The 25,387-nt window shown below is 40.6% G+C and overlaps 1 protein-coding gene across 1 annotated transcript in view; it reads left to right on the top strand.

Annotated features, from left to right (window-relative positions):
* Positions 1-489: 489 nt before the first annotated feature.
* The window catches only part of SPINK2 (serine peptidase inhibitor Kazal type 2), a 467,655-nt gene continuing 442,757 nt past the window's right edge, over positions 490-25,387 (top strand). The window contains exon 1 of the mRNA XM_050791246.1: positions 490-493. The gene's annotated coding sequence lies outside the window, so the exon portion shown is untranslated. The remainder of the gene's footprint in view (positions 494-25,387) is intronic.

Here is a 25,387-nt window from a genome sequence, read left to right as displayed (position 1 = left end):
GACAGCTGCACTCTGCCACCCATCTCCAGAGTCTTCTCACCTAAAACCAGGTCTGAGGGCCTTGTTGATGAATCTAGGGAGCAGCTGCCAAGCTTAGGGAATGGTTTGTGAATTTCTCATTTCATTCTGAAACTGAAAACTATTCCGCTTACTTGGCTAAAAGAGAAGTTGATTAGATGAAACTGAAGGATAATATACATGATGGGATTGAAGCCTAGACATCCCTCCACTCTGAAATGTGTCTGCTGCTGCAGACTAATGTAGAAACATCCAGTACCTCAGCTCCTGTTTTGGGGGACATAGGCCCCAAAGCGATGTAGAGAATGCAACTGCCATAATCAGATACTTATATGGGCCAGTGTTTGATTGGGTGACTCAGGAACAACCACATCCAGTTTATCATATCTCACCTTGGAATCCAGACAGGCTACTGTGGCTGCATGGGAGAATGTTGATTGTGATAAGGCTGTAGACCTATCACAGAAAAGGGGGGCTTTGCTATTTGTTCCTTCACACAGTGAAGAGCATCAAAAATAAAGGAAGATACCAAAAATGGAAAGCAGAGAGTGTGACATACAGATGTGCCCACCTCCGACTGGTTAGGAGCAGTAACAGGCTTGGAAAAGAACTATCAGGAGAATAAGACCTATAGAAGTCACCTGAGTACTGTCCTGGTATGAACCAGAGATCTTCTCACATGCCAGCAGCTGGAGTTCCCAGCATCACTTTCATGTCTGAGATGAACTGGGCTGGGTTTTCTGGGACACACCTCCCTGTTCGGTAGGCCTGAATGGCTAGGTTGAGCATTTGAGCCGTTCATCAGTGAGCAGACAAGGTATTGCTACTGCAGCAAGTAGTGAAGGGAACGTCCTGTCTTCAGAGGCTTCCACTGGTACAAAGAGACACATCCTCCAAATGACAAGCTCTCCTTGATCAGGAGCAGCCTCTAAGTAAGTGACTGTTAAAATTCAACAAAATAAAATAATGAACTATTCATCCACTCTATGCTGATGGCAAACAGTGGTCTCCATCCTTCTCATAATAAACATTCCTGGGTCTAGAGGCCGTTGTTACATTGTCCAGGGCCTTCTATCACCAAGGTGAAATAAGCCAGCTCTCTTCCCCTTTCCTGCCTGAGCCTAGCCTCCTCTCTCTTAGATTTGTGTCTGGCCTGTGAATTCCATTTAAGTCATCGAGTTAATAAATGACTCAATAGAGCTCTCAGCAAGGACTGAAAGCAGTGCTGAGCACAATCTTGATTAGATTAAATATGTGGCATACAGCTGAGTCCTCTAAGATAAAAGTTAAAATTAAGTTGAATGTTTTTTAAAGAATTGAAATTTAGCCTTCAGAGGCAAATATTAGTTGCTAGTGATAAAGACAAAGAGTAAATTCACCCCTTGGTCCTCCATCTTTTTCATCATCCTCCCACTTGGTGCCCATTTCTCTTTCCTCACTTCTGCTTGGATTGGACACCAAGGGTAAAAATCAGGAACAAAAGCATTTTCTGAAGGACTGGGAGAATATTTATGTTCCTTCTTATTTCTCATGTTCCTCCTGCATGACCCTCTCCCATCCCTCCACCACACATGTGGGTGCACACACACACAAACACACGCACAATCAGCCAGTGAGTGCAAAAGTGGTCCTGTCCCTTATCGCCCCATCAGGGGGAAATGGGGTTGCTAACCCAAAATGCATTTTCAAATCTAGTCCTGTTCTATAGAAACAAATGTTCTTTCCAGTAAAACACCCTGTAATTCTGGGGGCATTATTACCAGTGGATAAATGAGAGGTTGTGATTTCAGCTCTCCCTCTGATTGCCCTATTACGTGGCATCCCCACTGTTGCTGTGGCTACCCTGTTATTCTCAGAATGTTCAAACCACTCTCTTTGCCCCTATTTTGTTGTTGTGTGTGGTTTTTTTTTTTTTGTTTGGTTGGTTGGTTGCTTTTTTCTGTGTTTCTGTTCTCTCACAATTTTTTTTTTACGTTTCTAAACTAGTCTGTCTTTAATCCATTCTCTTTTATTTTTTGACATACAAAATTGTAGGTATGATTTTTATCATGTATATCATGTTTTGAAGTATGTATACATTGTGGAATGGTTAAATCTAGCTAGTTAACAAATGCATTATCTTACATAGTTATCATTTTGTGTTAAGAACACAACATTCCACTCTCTTGGTGTTTCTTAAGGATACAATATATTGTCATTAACTGCAGTCATCATGCTGTAGAATAGATCTCTTGAACCTGTTTTGAAAATAAGCATTGAAATGCAAACCAAATGAATGTCAAATTTGACATTGCAAAACACGATTGTTGTGCTTTGTGGAAACTAACTGCGTCTTTATATAAGAAAAAACAAAACAAATAAAACAAAAGCTTCTGTAATTCAGACGTGCATTTCCAGTTGGATTCGAAAGGCTTCCCCAGTAAGAGACTCCAAGCCTTATTTTCTTTGCCCACTCACACTCCACTCGAGCTCCCTCAACAGCCCCTTCACAGTCAGCTGTGCTAAGATACTTCTGCTCAGATGCCTCTCAAAGAGGAAGGAAATGAGCTTCTGAAACTGACTTTCTGTCCTTTTTGCAAGACTCTGCTTGGCAATAAAGCAGAGACTGGTGGTCAAGCTAAAGTCATTACACTGGGATTATTCATTGGTCTGGAGGCAAGAGATAGTTATGAAAGAGAAAGAAAGCTATTTTCCCCCAAATCACACCCAGGACTAACTTAAGAATTAAAACACAACTTTAATATGTAATAATTTAAAAGGAAAAAAGACATCGTGATAGGCCACATTTCTAGAAACTGGAGCATTTCTGTCCGTGCCAGTTTGGCACAGCTTAGACACCCTCCAGGACAAAGCAGTTGAGAAGAGACAAGGAATCTAAAAACGTCTTCTAGGGGCAGACAACTCAAGGTTCCTGGAATCAGGATTAAGGACATCTAGAGCGAAAAGCAGTGGCTCTGAAATTTCAGCAGTTTTGCTTCAGTCTGTGCTGAAGTTTAAGCAATTCTTCCTCCTGGGGAGCAGGCGTCCTAGGTTCCTAGCAAGCTGAGCTTTGGGCCTAAGGAGAACTACTATTAGTTACGTATAAACTGTTATAAAGCTCGTGTGCTCTGTAATTGCCATTTCGAAGTTGGAAAAGGTAAAGGAAAAAAAAACTTTAATTTTCCAATTAATTTCTGGTCATTAGCAGACTGATAAGAGCTTAAGGTTCAAAAGTTTTGATCCTAGGAAAAAGCCACTCTCCAACCCATTCAGCCCATTTTCACTTGGACGAGGATACTGAAAGCTGGAAATAGCCCTTGGGTGAGGATTTCCATCATTTTCCACCCTTCCTGGGCCACAAGCACAGCAGTCAGACCCAGAAGGCAGCAGTTAGGGGGGATGGTGCGCCATCCACTTAGGGGTAGCAGTGCCTGTTCCCTTTTGCCAAGTCCCTGGGTCCAGGGGGATCTCCTGCAGAGGACAGAAAACTCATTCGTCTCCCATTCTCCCTCTTCTCCACCAGCTACTCATTGGATGTTGGCAAAATAAGTCACCAAACATCATCTGACCATCCTCAGAAGATACATACGTGGCAAATAAATGACAAGGTATATTCTCTTCACGTTCTGACAGGAAAATAACAAGAGGCTAGAGCCTTTGTGTTCTAAACCTCGAAGCCCTCCAAACTGTTCCTGGTTCATAGAGCCTGGGGCTAAGAAGAACTTCAGTGACCAAAGATAATCTTCAGATGTCTTATGAATTGTGAGAAGAAATAAAAGAACAGCAGGGGAGGATAAGCCCAGACCCCCCTGAGTTCCTTCTTACACAACTGAGATATAGGACTAAATGCAATGAAAAAATTGCTGAATTAAAGAGAAAGGTGTAGAAATTCGAGTTATTCTAAAATAAGAAATCTTTCTAAGTTACCCCCTAGCTTAGGCTTATACTGTAGAGTCTGCTCAAAAATGTGCTCAAACCACATCACCTTCATTCAAGCCCTCACTAAAACTTTAAATGAGTTATTATACGCATTAAATTGTCATTTAATCGTACCCAAGCACTGTCATAAAAGCAAATGAAGCAAGTCAAGCAGCACTGGAATAAAAAATACTACACTAGTTACATTCTGAAAGCACAAGCTGAAAAATGCTTACTGTCAACTCATACCCCGGGAGGGGGTAGCCTCCTGTCATTGAGGGTAACAAATGGTTTTGAAGATGAGGACTCTTCACACTCTCATGTGTGGCTTGGGAGTCGATGTCTGCCAACCAGCAGCAAGGCCGGCTTCCACTTAGCTGACCACTGTCCCACAGACCTTGGTTTGAGGTTGTTTGGTCCAAAGGCCCAACTCAAAAAGAGGCTGTCAGGAACTAACCCCAGAGCAAGCTCTTACATGTTCTTTTTTAGCCAGGAAGTAATGGCAATTCCCTGTCTCAGAAATCCTCAGTGGAACACCCATTTCAGGCTGTCTTTAGTGAATTTAAATGCACCATAACAGCTTCTATAAGTGGGGAAGGGGGTTACCCACAAAATCCCTGACTCACATCCACCCAGAGGAATTCTGGCTTACCAAGATCCCCCAACTGGTATGCTTTTGTGACCCTGATGGGGGCACTGATGCGGGGAAAACGGGAAAAAACAAAAAGAATAGTTGAGTTTCTATTGGCAAGAGCAGAGAGAAGGCACTAGGGAGCCTGGGAAACCTGCAAAAGCTGAGGGTAGGAGATTGTGGGGTGCTCAGGCCGAGATAGAGAACACCTTTGAGACATGTTTAAAGAGGCAGGGGGAGAAGATTATTTTAACAGGTTAAGAATACACTGCGACTGTGAATCCTTTCTGTTTGGCTTTGTTTGTATTTCATTTGCTTATTTGTTTTGCTGTGTTTTGGAAAGACTACGTTTTTAAAGATTAAAATTGCTTGTCCAAGTTTTTTAGAATTCCAAACAGGCTCAGAATTCCAAACAGGTGTCTTTTTTTTATTTTTAATGTTATACAGTGTTGAGACCAGCCTATACAGTGACTCCATTTTTAATGGTTATGTTTAGAGATTTGCATCTCTTTGGCATCTTCTGAGAGTAATTGATTCAATTTATTCAATATTGTTGAATGCAAAACACTCAGCTTGACCTGTAGAAAACTCAAAGATATCAGACAAGGACACTGTTTCAAAGGAGCTTAACCTGACGTAATTACCATTTAATGGCTATTATAATTATATTATATTTAAAAGCAGATACTGGAAGAGAAGCATACTTCAAGTTCTACAGAAGCTTGAAATAGAGGGAAAATACTTCCAGCTGGGGAGGAAGTTGAGGGAGAGGAAGAACCATCATGAATTAAGGAACACTTCATGGACCTTAAATGATGAGTAGGCTTTTGGCACACACAGATTGGAGGGTAGAGTCTCCTAGGTAGCAGGAAGGGAATTCTAAAATGAAAGAAAAACCTAAGCAAAAACTAGAAGGAAGAAAATATAGAAGATGCTTAAGTAAGTAGTGAGAGGCTCAGTTTAACTAAACAAAGTATCTATAAGGGGAACTAATAGGAGATGAAGTTAGAAAGGCAAGTCATAAGCAAACCATTGAGAATGGAGGCTGCCGTGCTAATGAGTTTATTCGGCTCAATAAGCATTTGCAGGGAATACAGGTGGCAACTGAAGATTGTGAACAGAGCATTCCTGAAACAGGACATGTTTTATAACTTTGCGTTGAGCCCCAGCCTGTCTTTCAGCAATATTGCTTCCCACCCATGCTCACTCAGATTTTCTTAATTCATATTTCAAAAAATAAGTTTTCAACCACTTACATATTGAGGCTTTGGAGAAAAGACTGAACCGCCTCTGTCACCTGGGCAAGAAAACTTTATGGGAGATCAGGCCACAAGGCAATCTTTCCAAACATGGCAGGTCACTGCTGATTTTACTGGCTGATCAGGCAGAGTGTCATCTCCTTCCCCCATGCATGACCCTAGTTGGTCTGAAGGTAGGTGGTCATTAGCACAGGTCAGTTCCCACATCGTAGTAGTTTAAGAGATGTAAAATGGTGGCTGAGATTGAGCTCAAGGTGAAGGCTGGATGATAGACAGATGGCATCCTCTCATAAATGCAGACAGGCTCAGAAATACTGAAGGTCCTAGAGCAATCTGCAGGGACACATGGAAAAAGTTTCTGCAAGAACCAATACTAGCATCACCTTATAAGGGTTTCTTTTCCACACATAGATCATTAGTGCCAAGAGTTGGCCATTGGTGGAATGCAGGTCTGTCACACATAGTTTATGTATCCCAGTCACTGGTAATGTTCAGGAAGAAGCAGCAGGCTTCTTGGTATAGGGACCATATCTCCTTGATTCACTACTGCATCCCAAAATCATTCCTGGTACATAGGGGACACTGGATGAATATTCATGGAATAAATGGCCAAGTAAACTGGTGCAGCTGGTGAGCATCCTCCTAGGATACTGTACAGAGAATTTCTGCATTGGCAAGGAGACTGGATTCGATTTCTGAGACCCCTTCCAACACTAAGATTCCATGGTCCTCCTCTGAATGTTGAAATTCATTCAATATTTATTGAACACCTGCTATATACCAGAGGATGTCCTAAGCACCTAGAAAACAAAGATAAATAAAAACAAACCCTTTTACTCAAGGAACTCATGATGTAGTTAAAATGACAGTCCATAGTTTAGGAATACCCTCCTCAAAGGGATCAGAGAATCTGAAGATCTCTCAGTTATCCATTTTGTTTCTTCCAGAGACCTTTTAAGTACTAATATATATATATATATTTACTAATAAGTACTTCCCTAGATGATATATGATATGGTTTGGCTGTGTCCCCACCCAAATCTCATCTTTAATTCCCATGTATTGTTGGGAGGGACCCGGTGGGAGGTAATTGAGTCATGGCGGCAGGTCTTTCCCATGCTGTTCTCGTGATAGCGAACAAGTCTCACAAGATCAGATGGTTTTATAAGGGGGAGTTTCCCTGCACAAGCCCTCTTCTCTTGTCTGCTGTATGTGAGACATGCCTTTCATCTTCTACCATGATTATGAGGCCTCCCCAGCCACACGGAATTGTGAATCCGGTAAACCTTTTTCTTACAAATTACCCAGTCTCAGGTATGTCTTTATCAGAAACATGAAAACAGACTAATACAGAATATAGTTCTGAATTTTTTATCCCAGTGAAAAGTTGAGTGAGGATTGTAAAACTTAGTTTCAAAAGTGCTCCCAGAAGAAAACAGACAGCCTGGCCCAGTGGCGTTTTAGTGGGATGGTTTATCTTTCTCTTCCTCCTGTGTATGCTTTTATTGGAGTTCATGAAAGAATCATAGAATCCTAGGTCTGAAAAGGAACTTAAAGCTCATCTACTCTAACACCCTTAGGAAACTAAAGCCTGTGGAGTCAAATAGCCTCTAGTTAGTGACACAGCTGAGACTGGAACTGTGTCTTTTGACTCGAAGCTAACATTCTCTATGCCACACCAAACTAACATGCTTTTTAAGCATTGGGAAACTGCTGGTGTGCTCTGTGTGTCTATATTACAGCTGAAAGGCCTTTTTTCCATAATCCAAAAAGAGGTAATGAAATACCTGTCTTGCTTGAATTCTCTGAAGGAAATTTAGAGAGGCTGCGTGGTGCTATGGAAAATATACTGGACTGGATCCATGAAATTAAGGTTCTAGACTCATCGCTATGAGTAATTGTATGGGTACCTTCCAACTTCAACCCTCTGGATCTTATTTTTCTAGCTAAAAGAGAGGCAGTGAACAAGAATCAGGTAGAGCAAACTCAAGTAGAATCAGGAAGGTAACAAATATGTGTAAAGCAGGCCAAATACAAGACCATAAGCAGTGGTGGGCAGCTGGAGAGTTCAGGTCCCTTTTAAAGGCTTTCAAATTCAAATTTAAAATTTAAAATTGTGTGGACCCCAGAAGACAGTTCTGTGAGTCAAATGTAGCCCACAGTCAGATAGTATAATACGTCTGAACTAGATGCTTAGGCACCTTTCTTCTATAATTTCTTGAATATGGAAACAAAATATGTAGTTACCAGAAGTCAGTGTTTTCACTAGAGTCTAATACATTATGATTGCTTTCAAGTAACTCATTTGTTTTAACATTTCTTTGATCTAGAAATATCTAATCATTTTCCTCTGCCTTGCTGTGCAGCTTTCAATAGCTTGCCTGGTTTCTCTGTACCACATTTTGTCATTAGCTAAATGAAAATTAAAATCACGGCCGGGCGCGGTGGCTCAAGCCTGTAATCCCAGCACTTTGGGAGGCCGAGGCGGGCGGATCACAAGGTCAGGAGATCGAGACCACAGTGAAACCCCGTCTCTACTAAAAATACAAAAAATTAGCCGGGCGCGGTGGCGGGCGCCTGTAGTCCCAGCTACTCAGGAGGCTGAGGCAGGAGAATGGCGGGAACCCGGGAGGCGGAGCTTGCAGTGAGCCGAGATCGCGCCACTGCACTCCAGCCTGGGCAAGAGCGTGAGACTCCGTCTCAAAAAAAAAAAAAAAAAAAAAAAAAAAAAAAAAAAAAAATTAAAATCACTGACCATTCTCATAGAGGGTATGGTATAAATTAATTAATGTTTTGGCATAAATGTCAAGGATGTTCATTAAAAAAATTTATCTTGTGGGCATATATCCTTCATGATCTTTTGCCTCAATAGTTCTTTTGTTGGCATCAACTTTTATTGACTGTTCTACATAATTAAAATCCCAGGAAATTGACTTAAAAAGACCAGGAAGGGTGTGTAATACAGGACTGCCAACATTAATGAAATAATTTAAGCCAGAATTAGACAAAGGGACAAATTAAACTCAGCAAATTACTCAAGTACTAAGAAAGCCTGATTGTTCAAGTGTAATTAAAACATACAGCTGGAATAGTAACCGCTAACAGAGTGCTCTGATCAATGAACACAGTAGCTATAAAAATTTAATGCAGTGTGAGCAGCCTATTTTTTTAAATGCAAATAATCAACCCAAAATGCAGGTGTCTGTTATGAGGCAAACATGCAAAAACTAACAAGCTCAGGGAAATTGTACTGATGACTCAGAAGAAACAGGCTGCTATAAGATATTAAGAATATTGCTCTCAATAGCAATGCCCCCATTTAATCATAAAGATTAATTTCTCTAAAGAGGGGGGTGGAGCTCATGGTCAGAGCTATAAGAGAATTTATTTCCTCCATCCGATTCTCTACCTAATGCCTGGGCTGCGCAGTGATGTATGCTGTGTCTCCTCACCCATGCTGTCCACATTACACCCCTTTCATTACCACCCAGACCACTTTACCCACACAGTGTCTAGACTTTTGATCTAACTCTTTGAATTAGCATAAAAACAAAATAAAACCAGACTCTATAAAAGTTACAGGCATATCTAAGAAAAAAAACTAGAAGGGAGCAAATGACTAGAGGGGATGGTGAGATTTTAGGTCATTTCTTTCATTATTTCTATTATTTTTTATTATAAAGTGTGCAGTTAACATAAAAACTTAAATGTCTCCATACCTCACCAGGGCATGGGTATGAACAAGGTCACATTAATATTAATTGCACACATTTCATCAGCTTGAAAACCCTACTTGCTAATATAGGAACACCAGGCCTTGGAAGAGTTCCCACCCCTCCTCCAGCATCACTGAGACTCCCCTCCTGTGGCTATATGAGCTGTGGTGGACATGGAGATGTGACACCCCGATCCCCCCAAAGGCAGTACTCATCTCAGTGCTTAGCTCCTTCCAAATCTGCCTTAGCTACAGAGAGATGCTCCTTTCCTGGCACAGCCCACACCCAATGACTGATGGAGGTGGATTTAAAGGTCCAACCATATTAGCTCACTCGGAACAACTCTGGCAGGCATATGCAATCCAGAGCTCCCAAAGAGACTGGTCGAGGCATTATTGGGCCTGTATTGAACTTTATTTAACTTCTCTGTCTGCCCAATCCTGCTTCTTCCCCTCTATCCTTCCAAAGGTGTTAATTCCTAGTAAATATCCTGCAGACCTATCTCCATCTTGGCATCTGCTTCCAGACAAGCCAACCTATGACATGAATCCATCCTGGCTACCGCTAGCAACTGAGCTGGCCAAGAGGGTCTCAACTGCTCAACAGGATACTCCATCTTCCCCAGCCTGGACCCACATCTCTGCTGGTCACCACGGAAACCAGCCCCTCAGCCCTCAGTGCCCTGTGAGTACTCAGCAGTCCCCTGTGACACTGGAAGGACCTCCTTTCCTCTGCAGTACGTTCCATCAGGGGATACCAAAGGAGGACTCCTTGGGCCCTGATGTATCTCTTGGTTTACAAACAGGTGGTTTTCTCCCCCTGCCACAATAGCCAGGCAGAATAGGTTTGAGTACAGCCACCATCCTGTACCTGGAATCTACTCCTCTCTAAACCTCAGAAATTCATCTTCTAGTCAAGCCAGACTCTGGTTTCCATGTGGTAAGTTATCTCTCAACTTTTCTCCTGTCCTGACAAAAACCCTCTTGAGATTCCTTGACACAGTCATAAACACATCTAATCCACCAAACGGGTCTGAACCTGTCTTAGTCCTTTCTCTGCCGCTATAACAGAATACCACAGACTGGTTAATTTATTAAGAAAATCCATTTATTTCTCACATTTCTAGGGGCTGAGAAGTCCAAGAGCATGGTGCCAGCATCAGGTGAGGGCAATCCCATGGGAGAAAGGCGGAATGCAGAAGGGAGCATGTGAGACAGAAAGAGAGGAAATCAGGCTGAACTCGTCCTTTTCATCAGGGGCTCACTCCTGAGGTGATTAGCGCACTCCCAGGATAATGACCTTCATCCATTCAGAAGGGTGGGGCCTTATGAGCTAATCACCTCATAAAGGCACCACTTCTCAATACTGTCAATTGGCCACTAAATTTCCACATGAATTTTTAGGTAACAGTCAAACCAACTGTGGTAACCACTGAAGTGTTTGGAGGCTCTTCATCTTCAGGAAATGTAATGAATTCAGCAGTGGAAAATGATGAGGAAAGGAGAGAAATGTTTTTTCGGTTTGTATACATATAAATATTACCCAACAAACACTTATACCTCAATTACCATTAGCCCTGATCTAAGTCTTTTATATATATTAACCCATGCAATCCTAAAACAGTTCCATCAGATAATTAATTAGGCCCACTCTGTACATGAAGAAGCTGAAGCACAGAGCAATTTGGTGATGTGAAGTTATACAACATGTAAGCTGTGAGTTTGCAACCCATGGAATAGGAGAAAATATTTGCAAACTATATGTGCAATAAGGGGTTAATATCTAAACTATATAAGGAACTCATACAACTCAATAGCAAAAGCAAAAACAAAAACAAATATTCTGATTTTGCAATGGACAAAGAACCTGAATAAACAGTTTTCCAAAGACACACAAACAGTTAACAGGTATATGAAAAGGTACTCAACATCATTCATCATCAGAGAAATGCAAATTCAAACTACCATGAGACATCGCCTCACACCTGTTAGAACAGCTATGATCAAAAACACAAGAGGTAACAAGTGCTGGCGAGGATGTGGAAAAAAGTGAACCTTTGCACACCGTTGGTGGGAATGTAAATTGGTACAGCCATTATGAAAAACAGTATGGAGGATCCTCAAAAAATTAAAGCTAGAACTCCCATGTGATCCAGCAATCCCACTTTTGGGTATATATCCAAAGGAAATGAAACAGTATGTCAAAGAAATCTCTGCACTCCCCCGTTCTTTGCAGCATTATTCACAATACCTAAGACATGGAAACAACCTAAATGCCTATAGATGAATAAATGAATGAATGAATGTATGAATGAAGAAAATGTGGTGTGTCTATATAAATGTGGTATATATATATATGTATGTATACACACAGACACACACACACTAGAATATTATTCAGCCTTTACAAAGAAGGAAATCTTGTCATTTGCAACAACATGGATAAATCTGGACAACATTATGCTAAGTAAAATCAGCCAGACACAGAAACACAAATACTGCATGATCTCACTCATGTGGAATATATGCATGTTAAATGTATAGAAACCAAGAGTATAATGGTGGTTTCCAGGGGCTGGGAGTGGAGGAAATGGGAGATTTTGTAAAGGGGTACAAACATTCAGTCAGACAGAATGAACAAGTTCTGGATATCTAATGTACAGTATGGTGACTATAGTTAATAATGCATTGTATACCTGAAATTTACTAAAAGAGAAGATCTTAGGGCTTCTCATCATAAAAAAAGCTAACTACATGAGGTGATGGAGATGTTAATTAACTTGATTATATACATCATTTCACAATGTATACATGAATGTATGTATATGTATTCATATATAAGTGTATGTATTATATATGTATACAGTGTACACATATATCAAAACATCACTTTGTACACCTTGAATATATACAATTTTTATTTGTCAATTATACAGAAAAGCTGGGGGGAAAAAGTTGTGAGGATGCTAGTCAAACCAGGTGGCCTACCTCCACTGCCCTGCTCTTAACTGCTGCTCTGCATGGCTCTTCAGCTAGGAATGGATACCCACTCCGGTATAATACTGATAATATCCCACGTGGGGAAAATTAAAGATGCGACAACAACAATAAGCCAGGAAAGGTCTATATCCTTTGGTCTTCTTTTCTCCACCTCACCCAGGCAAATGCCTGGGGCTAAAATAGTACTTTCCAAAGCACCTGAACAGGGATAGGCATCAGAGTAATCAATATGGGATAAAATCATCTGTGATGCATTTTCTGCCATTCTCTTGGTACCTAGTTTCCTCTAACCCCCCTCTTCTCACTCCAGTGCCCCAGTAGCTCTTGGCGGAGGCTTAAGTGGGTCACCAGGGGCAGCCCTGGCTTGAGCTCTGCTTGCTGCCTCTGGCCTTATCTGTAATGAAGCAGCCGTTGCCTGGTGTATAGCAATTCTCAGAGGTCATCTGAGGCAGCTGCAAGCTTGGCTGGAGTTAACACAATTCGTTAAGCAGGCGATGAGTCTTCCAGAGCTGAGTGAACGCCTGCATAGCCAACATATTCATGCTATTCCAAGTGGCTTCCTTCTGTCCTCGCCTCTGTTGCCCATGCTGGATATACCAGCAGTTCACGCTCTTGACTTGAACCTCTGCTACTGTAGTGCTGTGAAGGCATAGGACTTAGAGCTCAGTTCAGCTACATTTTTTAAATGCCAATGAAGGGGAAAATCACTGTAGAAGAGGCAAAGGGCTGCAACATTAACATCTACAGAGACTTTATTATTATGAAATCCCATCAGAAAATTTCAAGTATTACCCTAGTTAGCCCTTCCTACCACACTATGCAGTATTACTCATGTTCTTTAGGTGAGGAAAATGAGAAGACAGAGAAAGTGACTTGATCAAGGTCTCACAGCTAAAAAGTAGCGCAGCTGATTTAAAGCCATTCCTGTGTGACCCCACACCTCTGCTTTCCCCCACCACAATATGGTGGTTTGCTTAAGGAGCTTACAGTTAAGTGAGTAAGGCCAATGCATAAAAAACTAACAGAGCACACGGTAGAATTCAAAAGTGGCGATAACAGAGGTTCAAGATGGAAGACAGAGGAAGGAACAAGTCATCACAACTAGGAGGCTTAGACAAAGAGATTGCTTTTGAGCTAGATCTTGAAAACTAAGTAGGCTAAAGAAGCTGTATGAGCAAAAGGACAGGGTCATAAAAGAGTGTGTAGCAGAAGCTACTAGCTGTTCACAAATATCCATTTCCTCTTCCTCCTACATTTGGCCAGATTATCTTTCCTAAAACTCCTGTGCAATTCAGTATGGCCACGCTTCTAAAAATTCTAGCTAATGGAATATGAGTAGAAGTGATGACCAACGGGGCTGGCCCAGAAACCCCTCACATGGGCTTTCTGTCCATTTTGCCCTCTAACTGGCTGGAACAAAGGTGACCAGGGCAGCTGTGGAAGCTGCGGGCTGAAGACAGCAGAGCCCTCATCAGTTTGATTCTCGGCTTGACCTCATGGAGGAGAGCTCTCCTGCCTACCAGGAGCACCTACCTTGGATTGTTTAGTGAGTGAGAAATATATGAACTTCTACTGTGTTTAAATCATTCTGCATTGGGGTTTACTTGTGACAGGAGCTTGTGTTAACCTAAATAATACCAGTAGTATCCTTAGGCGAAGGTGAACAGAGAGGTGTCCAGGCAATGTAGCAGAAGTAGCCTGGAAACCCCAGTGGGGGTAGATTGAGGTGGGCCACATTAAAGAGTTGAGATTTCTTCTGTTAGCAACAGGCAAAGTAAATCCACACTCTGACAAAATTAGTCTGTATATAGGCAAAATAAGTTTTGAAGTCCGCTTTTATGAGCATCTGACATTCAAAACTGTATGCTGGGCACTAACATGAGTATTTCCTTACACAGTCAATCTTTTATTTTGCAAAGAAGTAAGCCACTAGAAATGATGCTTATGCTTCAAGTTTTGTACTTTCCATTCCATTAATGAGCATTCATTGATTTGTTACATGTTTTAGTTTTAGTTCCACCAACATATGCTATAATTGGCATCTGACAATGGAAGAGAATACCCCAGTTAGAAATACACAAATACTCCTATGCTAAGGACAATTGAAGAACAAACAGAAACAAAGATTGCAGCTGGCATTATGCTGTCAGAGAAAGCAGAATGTTGTAAAAGATATTCGTATGCTCTTTCAGGCATACTTTTCCCAAGGCCGGAAATGTGGCATACAGCCCAAGACAGGCTGGAAATAAGAAGTATATAAAAGCAATACTGCAGAAAAGAACAATGAAAAATTAATTAGAAGTAGAAAGCATGCACATTAGTGTGAACTTAGTTTTCTGAATCAACAGTTTCTCTCTAAATGCAACCTGAAGATGAATGTTGGACATGGTTGGAACATTGTGATAGGGTGAGAGGAGGCAGTGGGAAAAAGCGTTAATCAATTTAAAGGAAGCATGAGGTTGATTTTAAAAACACCAATTTTGGTGGACTCCAAGGGAAGTTAACCTGAGTAGGGAAAAAAAATAGAAACAGAAGTTAGAGTGGTAAACAATGTGAATGCAGGTAAAGAGATTTAAAGTATATTGATCTAACAGAATGAACCAAAAACTCATTCATGCAGCCACCCACACCTAGATGCAGAGAAGCCGGGAAATGTAATTCAACTTTGTGCTCCCGAAGAAGAGAATATGGATTTCTATGACCGAGTGATCATCTCAGTCACAAGGTCCTCCTATGATTCCATATCATTGTCTTAGAATGAAATTGTATATTCCCTTTTTTTTATTTTGGTGTGTAGACAGACTGGCATTGGTCGACATATAGTTATTGGATAAATAGGTGTCGCTAGCATTTCCAGGCTTTCAGAAATAGAAAAAAAATGCCCGAGACTTGATTCCAGCCCTGAAAGACTTCATTATGTGTTATGTCATGGGTAATAAACAAAGGAAATGAGATCCAGGAAATCCAGGGTTATAATTTAGACTTTATCAGACTGTTGCACTAGTTGAGCTGCAACAAAGGACGAAACTACAGGGACTTGAATAAGATAGATGTTTATTTCTCTGTCACATAATAGTCTGGATGAGCGTTGGTATGAATCAAGTAGGAATGAGAGAAAGGGAGGCAAGCTTCTTTTCTTTTAAAGGCACAATCCAAATTTACACAGATTACTTTCTTTCACATCTCATTGGCCAGACCAAGTCACATGGCCAAAGCTAGGTGCAAAAGAGGCTGGAGATGTGGTTTTTTGTGGAGCAGCCACATGAAGCATCAGAAACCTGTATGATGAAAGAGAGGAGAATAAATATTGGAAGTTGGTCTTTGCTGACTCCACCAAAAAAGTCAAAAAAAGTTTCTATTTATACATACTAACAATGTGCCAACTTGGTGGAAAGTCATGGAATGTTATGATGGTATGACATTTTCACAAAGAGTAAGAACATCAAATTCAGCTCAATGGGAAGTGGACTTTAGAACTACTGTCAAAGAAAGTTTACTCTCCAGAGCGGTGGTTCCCAACATCACTGAGTATTATAATCACCTGGGAAGTGTTTCTTAAAATATCGGTGTCTGGGTCCTTGACATTCTGATTCAGGAAATGTGGGTAATGACCTGGGTATCTGAATTATTTTAATCCCCAAGAGTGAATAGGATGTGCTGTAAGGCCTTAAAACCAATGATAAAGGGAAATTCAAAGACAAATGTTGCCTTTATCTTCAAACTTTCTTGGAAGCTTAAAAGATAAAAGTGATTTTAAATAAACAAACATCATTCGGCATTTCTGAGAAGCTGCAATCAGAAGGATTTTAGGTTACAAATGATTGATTATGAAAATACTGGGATTCTGCATGTTATGCACATGTACCCTAGAACTTAAAGTATAATAATAATAATAATAAAGAAAATACTGGGATTCAGAAGAGGTGGGTCTGTCTACTGGCTCTGCCACTTTAGACCTTGGCAAGTGTCTAAAGAGCTCCAAGCCCGATGCCCCTCCTCAATAAATGAAGAGTTAGCCAAAATGATTGCTTACAGCATTCTGTGATCCCACTTGTGGCTGGCCAATTCCTTTTATTCATTAGTTCATTTTAAGTAATATACAATTACAGTAAAAATATTTAACATTCAACAAATATTTATAGAGCTCTTACTTTGTACTAGGCTCTGCTAAGAATACAAAGGGAGCAAAGATAAATGCGCTTAGTCCTTCAAACAGCTTCCAATATGTTACATCAACTGCAAAACTATGTACCATACAACGTTGATCAGAGGCCTATTGGCAGTCACTTTGAGATGGTAGAAACCTACATAGGCTCCTCCCCAGTCTCTCTCTGTCTCTTTCTCTCTCCATCTCTCTTTCATTCACTCTCATTTCTCTTTCTCCTTTCTACTTTCTTTTGTTTGAATTCAAGTTTTTCTAAGGTAGGCAGGTATATAATATTCTGTTACGGGAAAAAAAATTAATCCTACAGAAAGTCTTATTTTAAAAATATATATATTTTGAAAGATATTTTCAAATTCCTACTTTTTTGTAGCAGATATCAGGAGTGAGTAATATGTAGACAGAAATATCTGATAAGACAGAGCAGACAGAACTGTGGCAAAGGCTGGCCCCTGGCATCTCCCTACGTTTCAGGACAGAAAATGCAGATTCAGCAGAAATTTTACTCTTTTATTCTGTGTGTGTGTGTGTGTACACACATGCGTGTACATGTTTAATAGAAGAAAGGCGCGACAAGAAATGGGTACCAATAAAAAAGAAAGAAAGAAAAATCTCACTCCTTGAAAAAAAATAATTATTTTTTGTGTAATCCAAACAGCTTTGATAATTAAGGTCTCCCAGCAAATCTTAAAATATTTTTCTCAGCTTTCCCTGGTAACCTTCACCTCACTGTGGCTGTTAAGTGCTGAGAGGCTAACTACTGTTTGTTCCTTGTATACAAAAGGCATTCCATTCTCTCTGAGAGGTTCTGTGCTTCCAAGGTCAGCAAACGCCCTCCCCACAGCCAGCTCTCAATTGCCTACTAGAGGAGGGCACCAGGGCATGGTCATTCAAAACACCAGAGCATCCAAAAGCTTGGGAATGCATCACTTGATTACTATTATTTTCCCAGTTGCTTCCCTTTCCTCCATCATGTTTTGTTTAGGATAAAGTACTTTGCATCTCCCAGCAAACATTGTTTGGAAGGAGGGAAAAGAAACCTAGCCAAGAACAGGACAAGGAATGGGGCAAGCTGACACCAAATTGAGAGTGTGTTGAATGAGGCCATGTAAACTTTTCCACATTTCATTTCTGAAAAGGGCTCAGTGTGGACTCCATTACTAACACTGACCTTGGAAACACCTAAGACTTTTTAATATATTGCTCTTGATCCTTATTAAATTATAAATTATGAAGTTAAGCATGGGACTTACTATTGAAGCATTGCTCTTTAATCAATATCCAGTAGAACCTCCATGTTTTCCATCACCTAGTAACTCTTTTTAACAGTCTTCTCTCTGGTGGTCTTACCAAGGCAATGAAAGAAATAAAAAAAAGAGTTGCATCTCTTTATTTACTACGCTGGATCTCCCATGAATGGTTTGATGTGTCCCCATGGAAATAAGCGAGTTCTCTCTCTCTTAGTTCATGGGAGATCTGGTAGTTTAAAGGGGCCTGGCTCCTCCCTCTTTCTCTTGCTCCTGCTCTCACCGTGTGATGTGCTGGCTCCCATTTCGCCTTCTGCCATGATTGTAATCCTCCTGAGGCCCTCACCAGAAGCAGATGCCAGCACCATACTTCATGTACAGCCTGCAGAGCCATGAGCCAATTAAACTTCTTTATAAATTACCCAGGCCCAGATACTTTTTATAGTGATGCAAAGCAAAATAATAAAACATACATCAGGCCAGGCACAGTGGCTAATGCCTGTAATCCCAGCACTTTGGGAGGCCAAGGTGGGTGGATCACCTGAGACTGGGAGTTCGAGACCAGCCTGACCAACATGGAGAAACCTCGTCTCTACTAAAAATACAAAATTAGGCCAGGCGCGGTGGCTCAAGCCTGTAATCCCAGCACTTTGGGAGGCCGAGACGGGTGGATCACGAGGTCAAGAGATCGAGACCATCCTGGCAAACACGGTGAAACCCCGTCTCTACTAAAAAAAAATACCAAAACAACTAGCTGGGCGAGGTGGCGGGCGCCTGTAGTCCCAGCTACTCGGGAGGCTGAGGCAGGAGAATGGCCTAAACCTGGTAGACGGAGCTTGCAGTGAGCCGAGATCTGGCCACTGCACTCCAGCCTGGGCAACAGAGCAATACGCCGTCTCAAAAAAAAAAAAAAAAAATACAAAATTAGCCGTGTATGGTGGCACACGCTTATAATCCCAGCTGCTTGGGAGGTTGAGGCAGGAGAATTGCCTGAACCTGGGAGGTAGAGGTTGCAGTGAGCCAAGATCACACCATTGCATTCTCAGCCTGGGCAACAAAAGTGAAACTCCATCTCAAAAAAAAAAAAAAAAAATCAAAAGTATGGACATTATTAAATGTTTCCATGTTATTATGTATTAAAAACAGAATTGCTTGACTCTTCAACAAAAAAAAAATAAAATAATGGGGATACAGGAAAGTATTCATAATATAAAGCAATGATTGATTCTCAACCAAGGATGATTTTGCCCCCAGGGAGCATTTGACAAGGTCTGGAGCCATTTTTTGGCTTTTTGGCAGGGAAAGTGGGGGATTGCTTGGTTGTTTAGAAAAAAGGTTATGCTCTGTGTCCCAGGCTAAAGTGCAATGGCACAATCATAGTTCACTGCAGCCTAAAACTCTTGGGCTCAAGCAATCCTGCCCCAGCCTCTGGTGTAGCTAGAACTACAGGCATGCCCCACTATGCCTGGCTTATTTTTTTTTAATTATTTTTTGTAGACATGGGGGTCTCGCTATGTTGCCCAGGCTGGTCTCAAACCTCTTGCCTCAAGACATCCTCCCACCTCAGCCTCCCAGTGTGTTGGGAATACAGGCATGAGCCACCACGTCCAGCTTGGAGCTGTTTTTCATTGTCACAGCAGAAGGCAGAGGAGTACTATTAGCAACCAGTGTGTAGAGGCCAGGATTGCTGCTAAATATTCTATGATGCATATGACAGCCCCCAACAACAAAGAATTATCAGCCCCAAATGTCAGTAGTGCTGAGGACAAGACACACATTTCAAGGTACCTTACCATAAGGTTCAAAGTGGCAGAAGGACATGAAGAACTTTTTTTCAAAACTCTCGTTTTGCTTCCGTACCCTCACCTGCCACAACTGATTCCCATAGCTTTCTCCATTCCACACTATAATCTACATTCTTACATTCTATAATCTTACATTCTTTCTTACAATCTTACAGGACAATCTTACATTCTATAATCTAATTACAGAGTGAAAGAAGGCTTCTTCCCATTTTCGGCAGTGTTTTACTGCTCTGCAACAGGAGTCCTCATCATGGAGTCAGGAGGGACAAGCCAGAAACACCTGATGAGCTTTGTCCTAACACCCATCTCTAGCCACTTCTGATGTGTCTCACAGTTTGCTGGAGGTGAAGGAGGTGTGTGGGGCACAAGCTCCCCAGGCGGAGAGACAGCAAGGTAAACAGCCTATGCGCCCAGCTCTCACCCTCATGACAGCAGCCCCTTTCCCAGTCTTCTATGACCCAGCAACTGAACTCCATGAATGCCTGGCAGAGCAGGGCCTTTCTCCATTATTCCATCAAGCATCTGTCTTCAGACCCGTTACTAGATATTTTGAATCCTACCTCTGGTGAGACAAGTGTAGGCAGAAGCACCTCCCAGGTGGTTTTGCTATGCATGTACAGCCCTGCTCCAGCTGAGAGTCTCAGATGACAGGAGCTCATTGAAATGCAGTCTTGGACCACATTCAGGTGAATAAAAACGTATGTGGGTTGGCTTGACTAAGAGCAGAAATTAAGCTTTCTTTGCTACAAGATCATTTGGCCAACCTCCCTTTTGAGAATTAACAAATGTAAAGGAAGAGCACAATTCTTCTCATCCAGGTAATTGTGCTCCAAACAAGTGCTTCAGGTCTTTTTGTCACACTGCTTCCAGTAAGGGTACAACCAGCTAGATCAGAATGGCTTTTTTTTTAAGCTGTGGGATATAACACTTTTGATTTGATGTGGCTGACAGTCCTTCTTAAAATGAAATTGGCATGCAAAGGAGACATCAATACACCTCCCACCATTACCATGCAACGTAAATACAAAATAGGATTTATGGGGGAAAGATGCACAAGCAGAGAAAGAGTAATGTGCATGAGATCCTACTCCTAGGCTCTCATTATCCTGCTGAGTTGACGGGACTGAATGTACACAGTAAGTGAATCAGTAGACAAGGATATGCCCCATGACACACATGACACTCTGCATACTTACATTGAGGAACCATGTAGCTTCAGGGGCTGCCTGCTTGAAGAAATGAGGAGGAGACTGTGGAGCTCAGCCCTGCTCTTTCATTGCATAACTCAGATCTGCTGAGCCAGCTCTCTACTAAGCTAAAAGGAAAGAAAACAAGTCTCTAGGCACATTCAGATTGGTCTCTCCTCCAAAACAGAATGGAACAGAATGGAGTGGAATGGACTGAACAGGAAAGAATACAGTGGGCCATTAGGGCCAAGATGGCTGACTTTTGCCTCCAAATGACAGCATTACCTCTCCAGCAAGGGTACGGAACTGGACTAAGGCTGAGATGGCTGAAATGACAGAAGTAGAATTCAAAATATGGATAAAAACAAACTTCACTGAGCCAAAGGAGCATGTTGTAACCCAACGCAAAGAAGCTAAAAATTCTGATAAAACATTTCAGGGGCTGACAGATAAAATAGCCAGTATAGAGTAGACTGTAACTGAACTAATAGAGCTGAAAAACACAATACAAGAATTTTATAATGCAATCACAAGTATTAATAACAGGATAGACCAAGTGGAGGAAATAATCTCAGAGCTTGAAGACTGTCTTCCTGGAATAAAACAGGCAGACAAGAAGAGAGAAAAAAGAATCAAAAGGAGGGAACATGAACAAAACCTCCAAGAAACATAGGATTACATAGAGACCAAATCTATGACTGATTGGTGTAGCAAAGAGGTGAGAATGGAACCAATTTGAAAAATGTATTTTATGATATACATGAGAACTACCCCAACCTAACCAGATAGGTCAACATCCAAATTCAGGAAATGCAGAGAACCCCAGTAAAACACTCCACAAGAAAATCATCCCCAAGACACAAAGTCGTCAGATTCTCCAAAGTCAAAATGAAAGAAAAAATGTAGCTAGAGAGAAAGGCCAGGTCACCTGCAAAGGGAAGTCCATCAGACAAATAGTGGACCTCTCAGCAGAAAGCTTATAAGCCAAAAGAGATTGGGACCCAATATTCAGCATTCTTAAAGAAATGAAATTCCAACCAAGAATTTCATATCCAGCCAAATTAAGCTTCAAAAGCAGAGGAATAATATCCTTTTCAGAAAGGCAAATTCTGAGGGAATTTGTTACAAGATCTGCCTTACTAGAGCTTCCAAAGGAAACACTAAATGTGGAAAGAAAATGCTGTTACCAACCACTATAAAAACACACTGAAGTACACAGACCAGTGACACTATAAAGCAACCACATAAAAAGTCTGCAAAATAATCAGCTAAGATTATGATGACAGGATAAAATGCACACATATCAATTAACATCAATATTAAAATGCACACATATCATATTAAAAGTAAATGGGCTAACTGCCCCAGTTAAAAGACAGAGAGTAACAAGCTAGATAAAGAACCAAGACCCACTGGCCTGCTGTCTTCAAGAGACCTATCCCACATGCAGTGACACACATAGGTTCAAAATAAAGGGATGGAGGAAAATCTGTCAAGCAAATGGAAAACAGAAAAAAAGCAAAGAGTGCAATCCTCATTTCTCAAAAAACAGACTTTAAACTAACAAAGATCAAAAAAGACAAAAAGGGCATTGCATAAGAGTAAAGGGTTCAATTCAACAAGAAGATCTAAATATGCTAAATATATGTACACCCAACACAGGAGCACCCAGATTCAAAAAGCAAGTTCTAAGAGACCTTCAAAGAAACTTAGACTCCCACACAATAATAGCGGGAGACTTTAACAGTCCACTGACAATATTAGACAGATCACTGACACAGAAAATTAACAAAGATATTCAAGACCTGAACTCAGCCCTATAACAAATGGACCTGATAGATATCTACAGATCTCTTCATCCAAAAACAAGAGAATATACACCCTTTGCATCACCACATTGCACTTACTCTAAAATTGATCATATAATTGGTGATAAAACTTTCCTCAGCAAATGCAAAAGAACTGAAATCATAACAGTCTCTCAGACCACAGCATAATCAAGTTAGGACTCAAGACTAAGAAATTTACTCAAAACCATACAATTACATGGAAATTGAATAATCTGCTCCTGAATGACTTTTGGGTAAATAATGAAATTAGGGCGGAAATCAAGAAGTTCTTTGAAACTAATGAGAACAAACAGACAACATACCCGAATCTCTGGGACACAGACAAGGCAATGTTAAGAGGGAAATTTATAGCACTAAACATCCACATCCAAAAATTAGAAAGATCTCAAGTTGACAGCCTAACATCACAACTAAAAGAGCTAGAGAACCAAGAGCAAATAAATCCCAAAGCTAGCAGAAGCCAAGAAATAACCAAAATCAGAGCTGAACTGAAGGAGATAGAGACATGAAAAATCATTCAAAAAAATAAACAAATCCAGGAGCTGGTTTTTTGAAAAAACTAACAAAATAAATAGACTTCTTCATACACTAATAAAGAAGAAAAAAGAGAAGATCCAAATAACCCAATCAGAAATTATACAGGAGATATTACCACTGACCCCACAGGAATACAAACAATCATCAGAGAATATTATAAACACCTCTACGCACATAAACTAGAAAATCTAGAAGAAATTAATATATTCCTGGACACATACGCCCTCCCAAGACTGAACCAGAAAGAAATTGAATCCTTGAGCAGACCGATAATGAGTTCTGAAATTGAGACAGTAATAAATTGCCTACCAACCCAAAAAAGCCTAGGACTAGATGAATTCATAGCTGAATTCTACCAGAGGTACAAAGAAGAGATGGTACCATTCCTACTGAAACTATTCCAAAAATTTGAAAAGGAGGGATCCCACCCTACCTCATTCTATGAGGCCAGTATCATCCTGATACAAAAACCTGGCTGAGATCAAAAAAACAAAAACTTTAGGCGACATCAATGCAAAAATCCTTAACAAAATACGGGCAAACTGAATCCAGCAGCACATCAAAAACTTATTCACCATGATCCAGTAGGCTTCATCTTTGGGATGCAAAGTTGGTTCAACATAATGAATCAATAAATGTGACTCATCACACATAATAGAACTGAAAACAAAAACCACATAGTCATCTAGTAGATGCAGAAAAGACTTTTTATAAAAATTCAACATCCCTTCTTGTTAAAAACTCTCAATAAACTAGATACTGAGGGAACACACCTCAAAATAATGAGAGCCATCTATGGAAAACCCACAGCCAACATCATACTAAATGGGCAAAAGCTGGAAGCATTCCCCTTGAAAAGCAGCACAAGACAAAGATGCTCTCTCTCACCACTCCTATTCAACATAGTATTGGAAGTCCTGGCCAGAGCAATTAGGCAAGAGAAAGAAATAAAGGGCATCCAAACAGGAAGAGAGAAAGTCAAACTATCCCTGTTTGCAGATGACATGATCCTACATCTAGAAAACCCAGTTGTCTCAGCTCAGAAGCTTCTTAAGCTGATAAACAACTTCAGCAAAGTCTCAGGATACAAAATCAATGTGCAAAAATTGCTAGCATTCCTATACACCAACAACAGGCAAGCCAAGAACCAAATCACAAAAGTGTCACAAAAAGAATAAAATACCTAGGAATACAGCTAACTAAAGATGTGAAAGATCTCTTCAAGGTGAACTGCAAACCACTGCTCAAAGAAATTAGAAATGACACAAACAAATGGAAAAACATTCCATGCTCATGGCTAGAAAGAATCAATATTGTTACAAGGGCTACATTGCCCAAAACAATTTATAGATTCAATGCCATTCCCATTAAACTACCTTTGATATTCTTCACAGCACTAGAAAAATCTATTTTGAAATCTACATGAAACCAAAAAAAAAGCCCAAATAGTCAAGGCAATCCTAAGCAAAAAGAGCAAAGCTAGAGGCATCACGCTAACCAACTTCAAACTATACTACAGGACTACAGTAACCAAAACAGCATGATACTGGTACAAAAAAAGACACATAGACCAATGAACAGAATAGAGAACCCAGAAATAAGACCACACACCTACAACTATCCGATCTTCAACAAACCTGAGTAAAACAAGTAATGAGGAAAGAAGTGTTGGGATAACTGGCTAGCCCTATGCAGCAGATTGAAACTCAACACCTTCCTTATACCATATTCAAAAAATTAACTCAAGATAAAGACTTAAATGTAAAACCCAAAACTATAAAAACCCTGGAGGATAACCTATATAATAGTACTCAGGACATAGGCATGGGCAAAGATTTCATGACCAAGATGCCAAAAGCAATTGCAACAAAAACAAAAAATTGACAAATGGGATCTAATTAAACTAAAGCGCTTCTGCACAGCAAAAGAAACTATCAACAGAGTAAACCAATAAGCTACAGAATGGGAGAAAAAATTTTCAAAACTGTGCATCTGACAAAGATCTAATATCTAGCATCTATAAGGAACTTAAACAAATTTTCAAGAATAAAACCAATAACCCTATTAAAAAGTGGGCAA

The sequence above is a fragment of the Macaca thibetana genome, chromosome 5 (genome assembly GCF_024542745.1).
Source record: "Macaca thibetana thibetana isolate TM-01 chromosome 5, ASM2454274v1, whole genome shotgun sequence".
Classification (NCBI taxonomy): domain Eukaryota; kingdom Metazoa; phylum Chordata; class Mammalia; order Primates; family Cercopithecidae; genus Macaca; species Macaca thibetana.
This window is presented reverse-complemented; position numbering and strand designations above follow the sequence as displayed.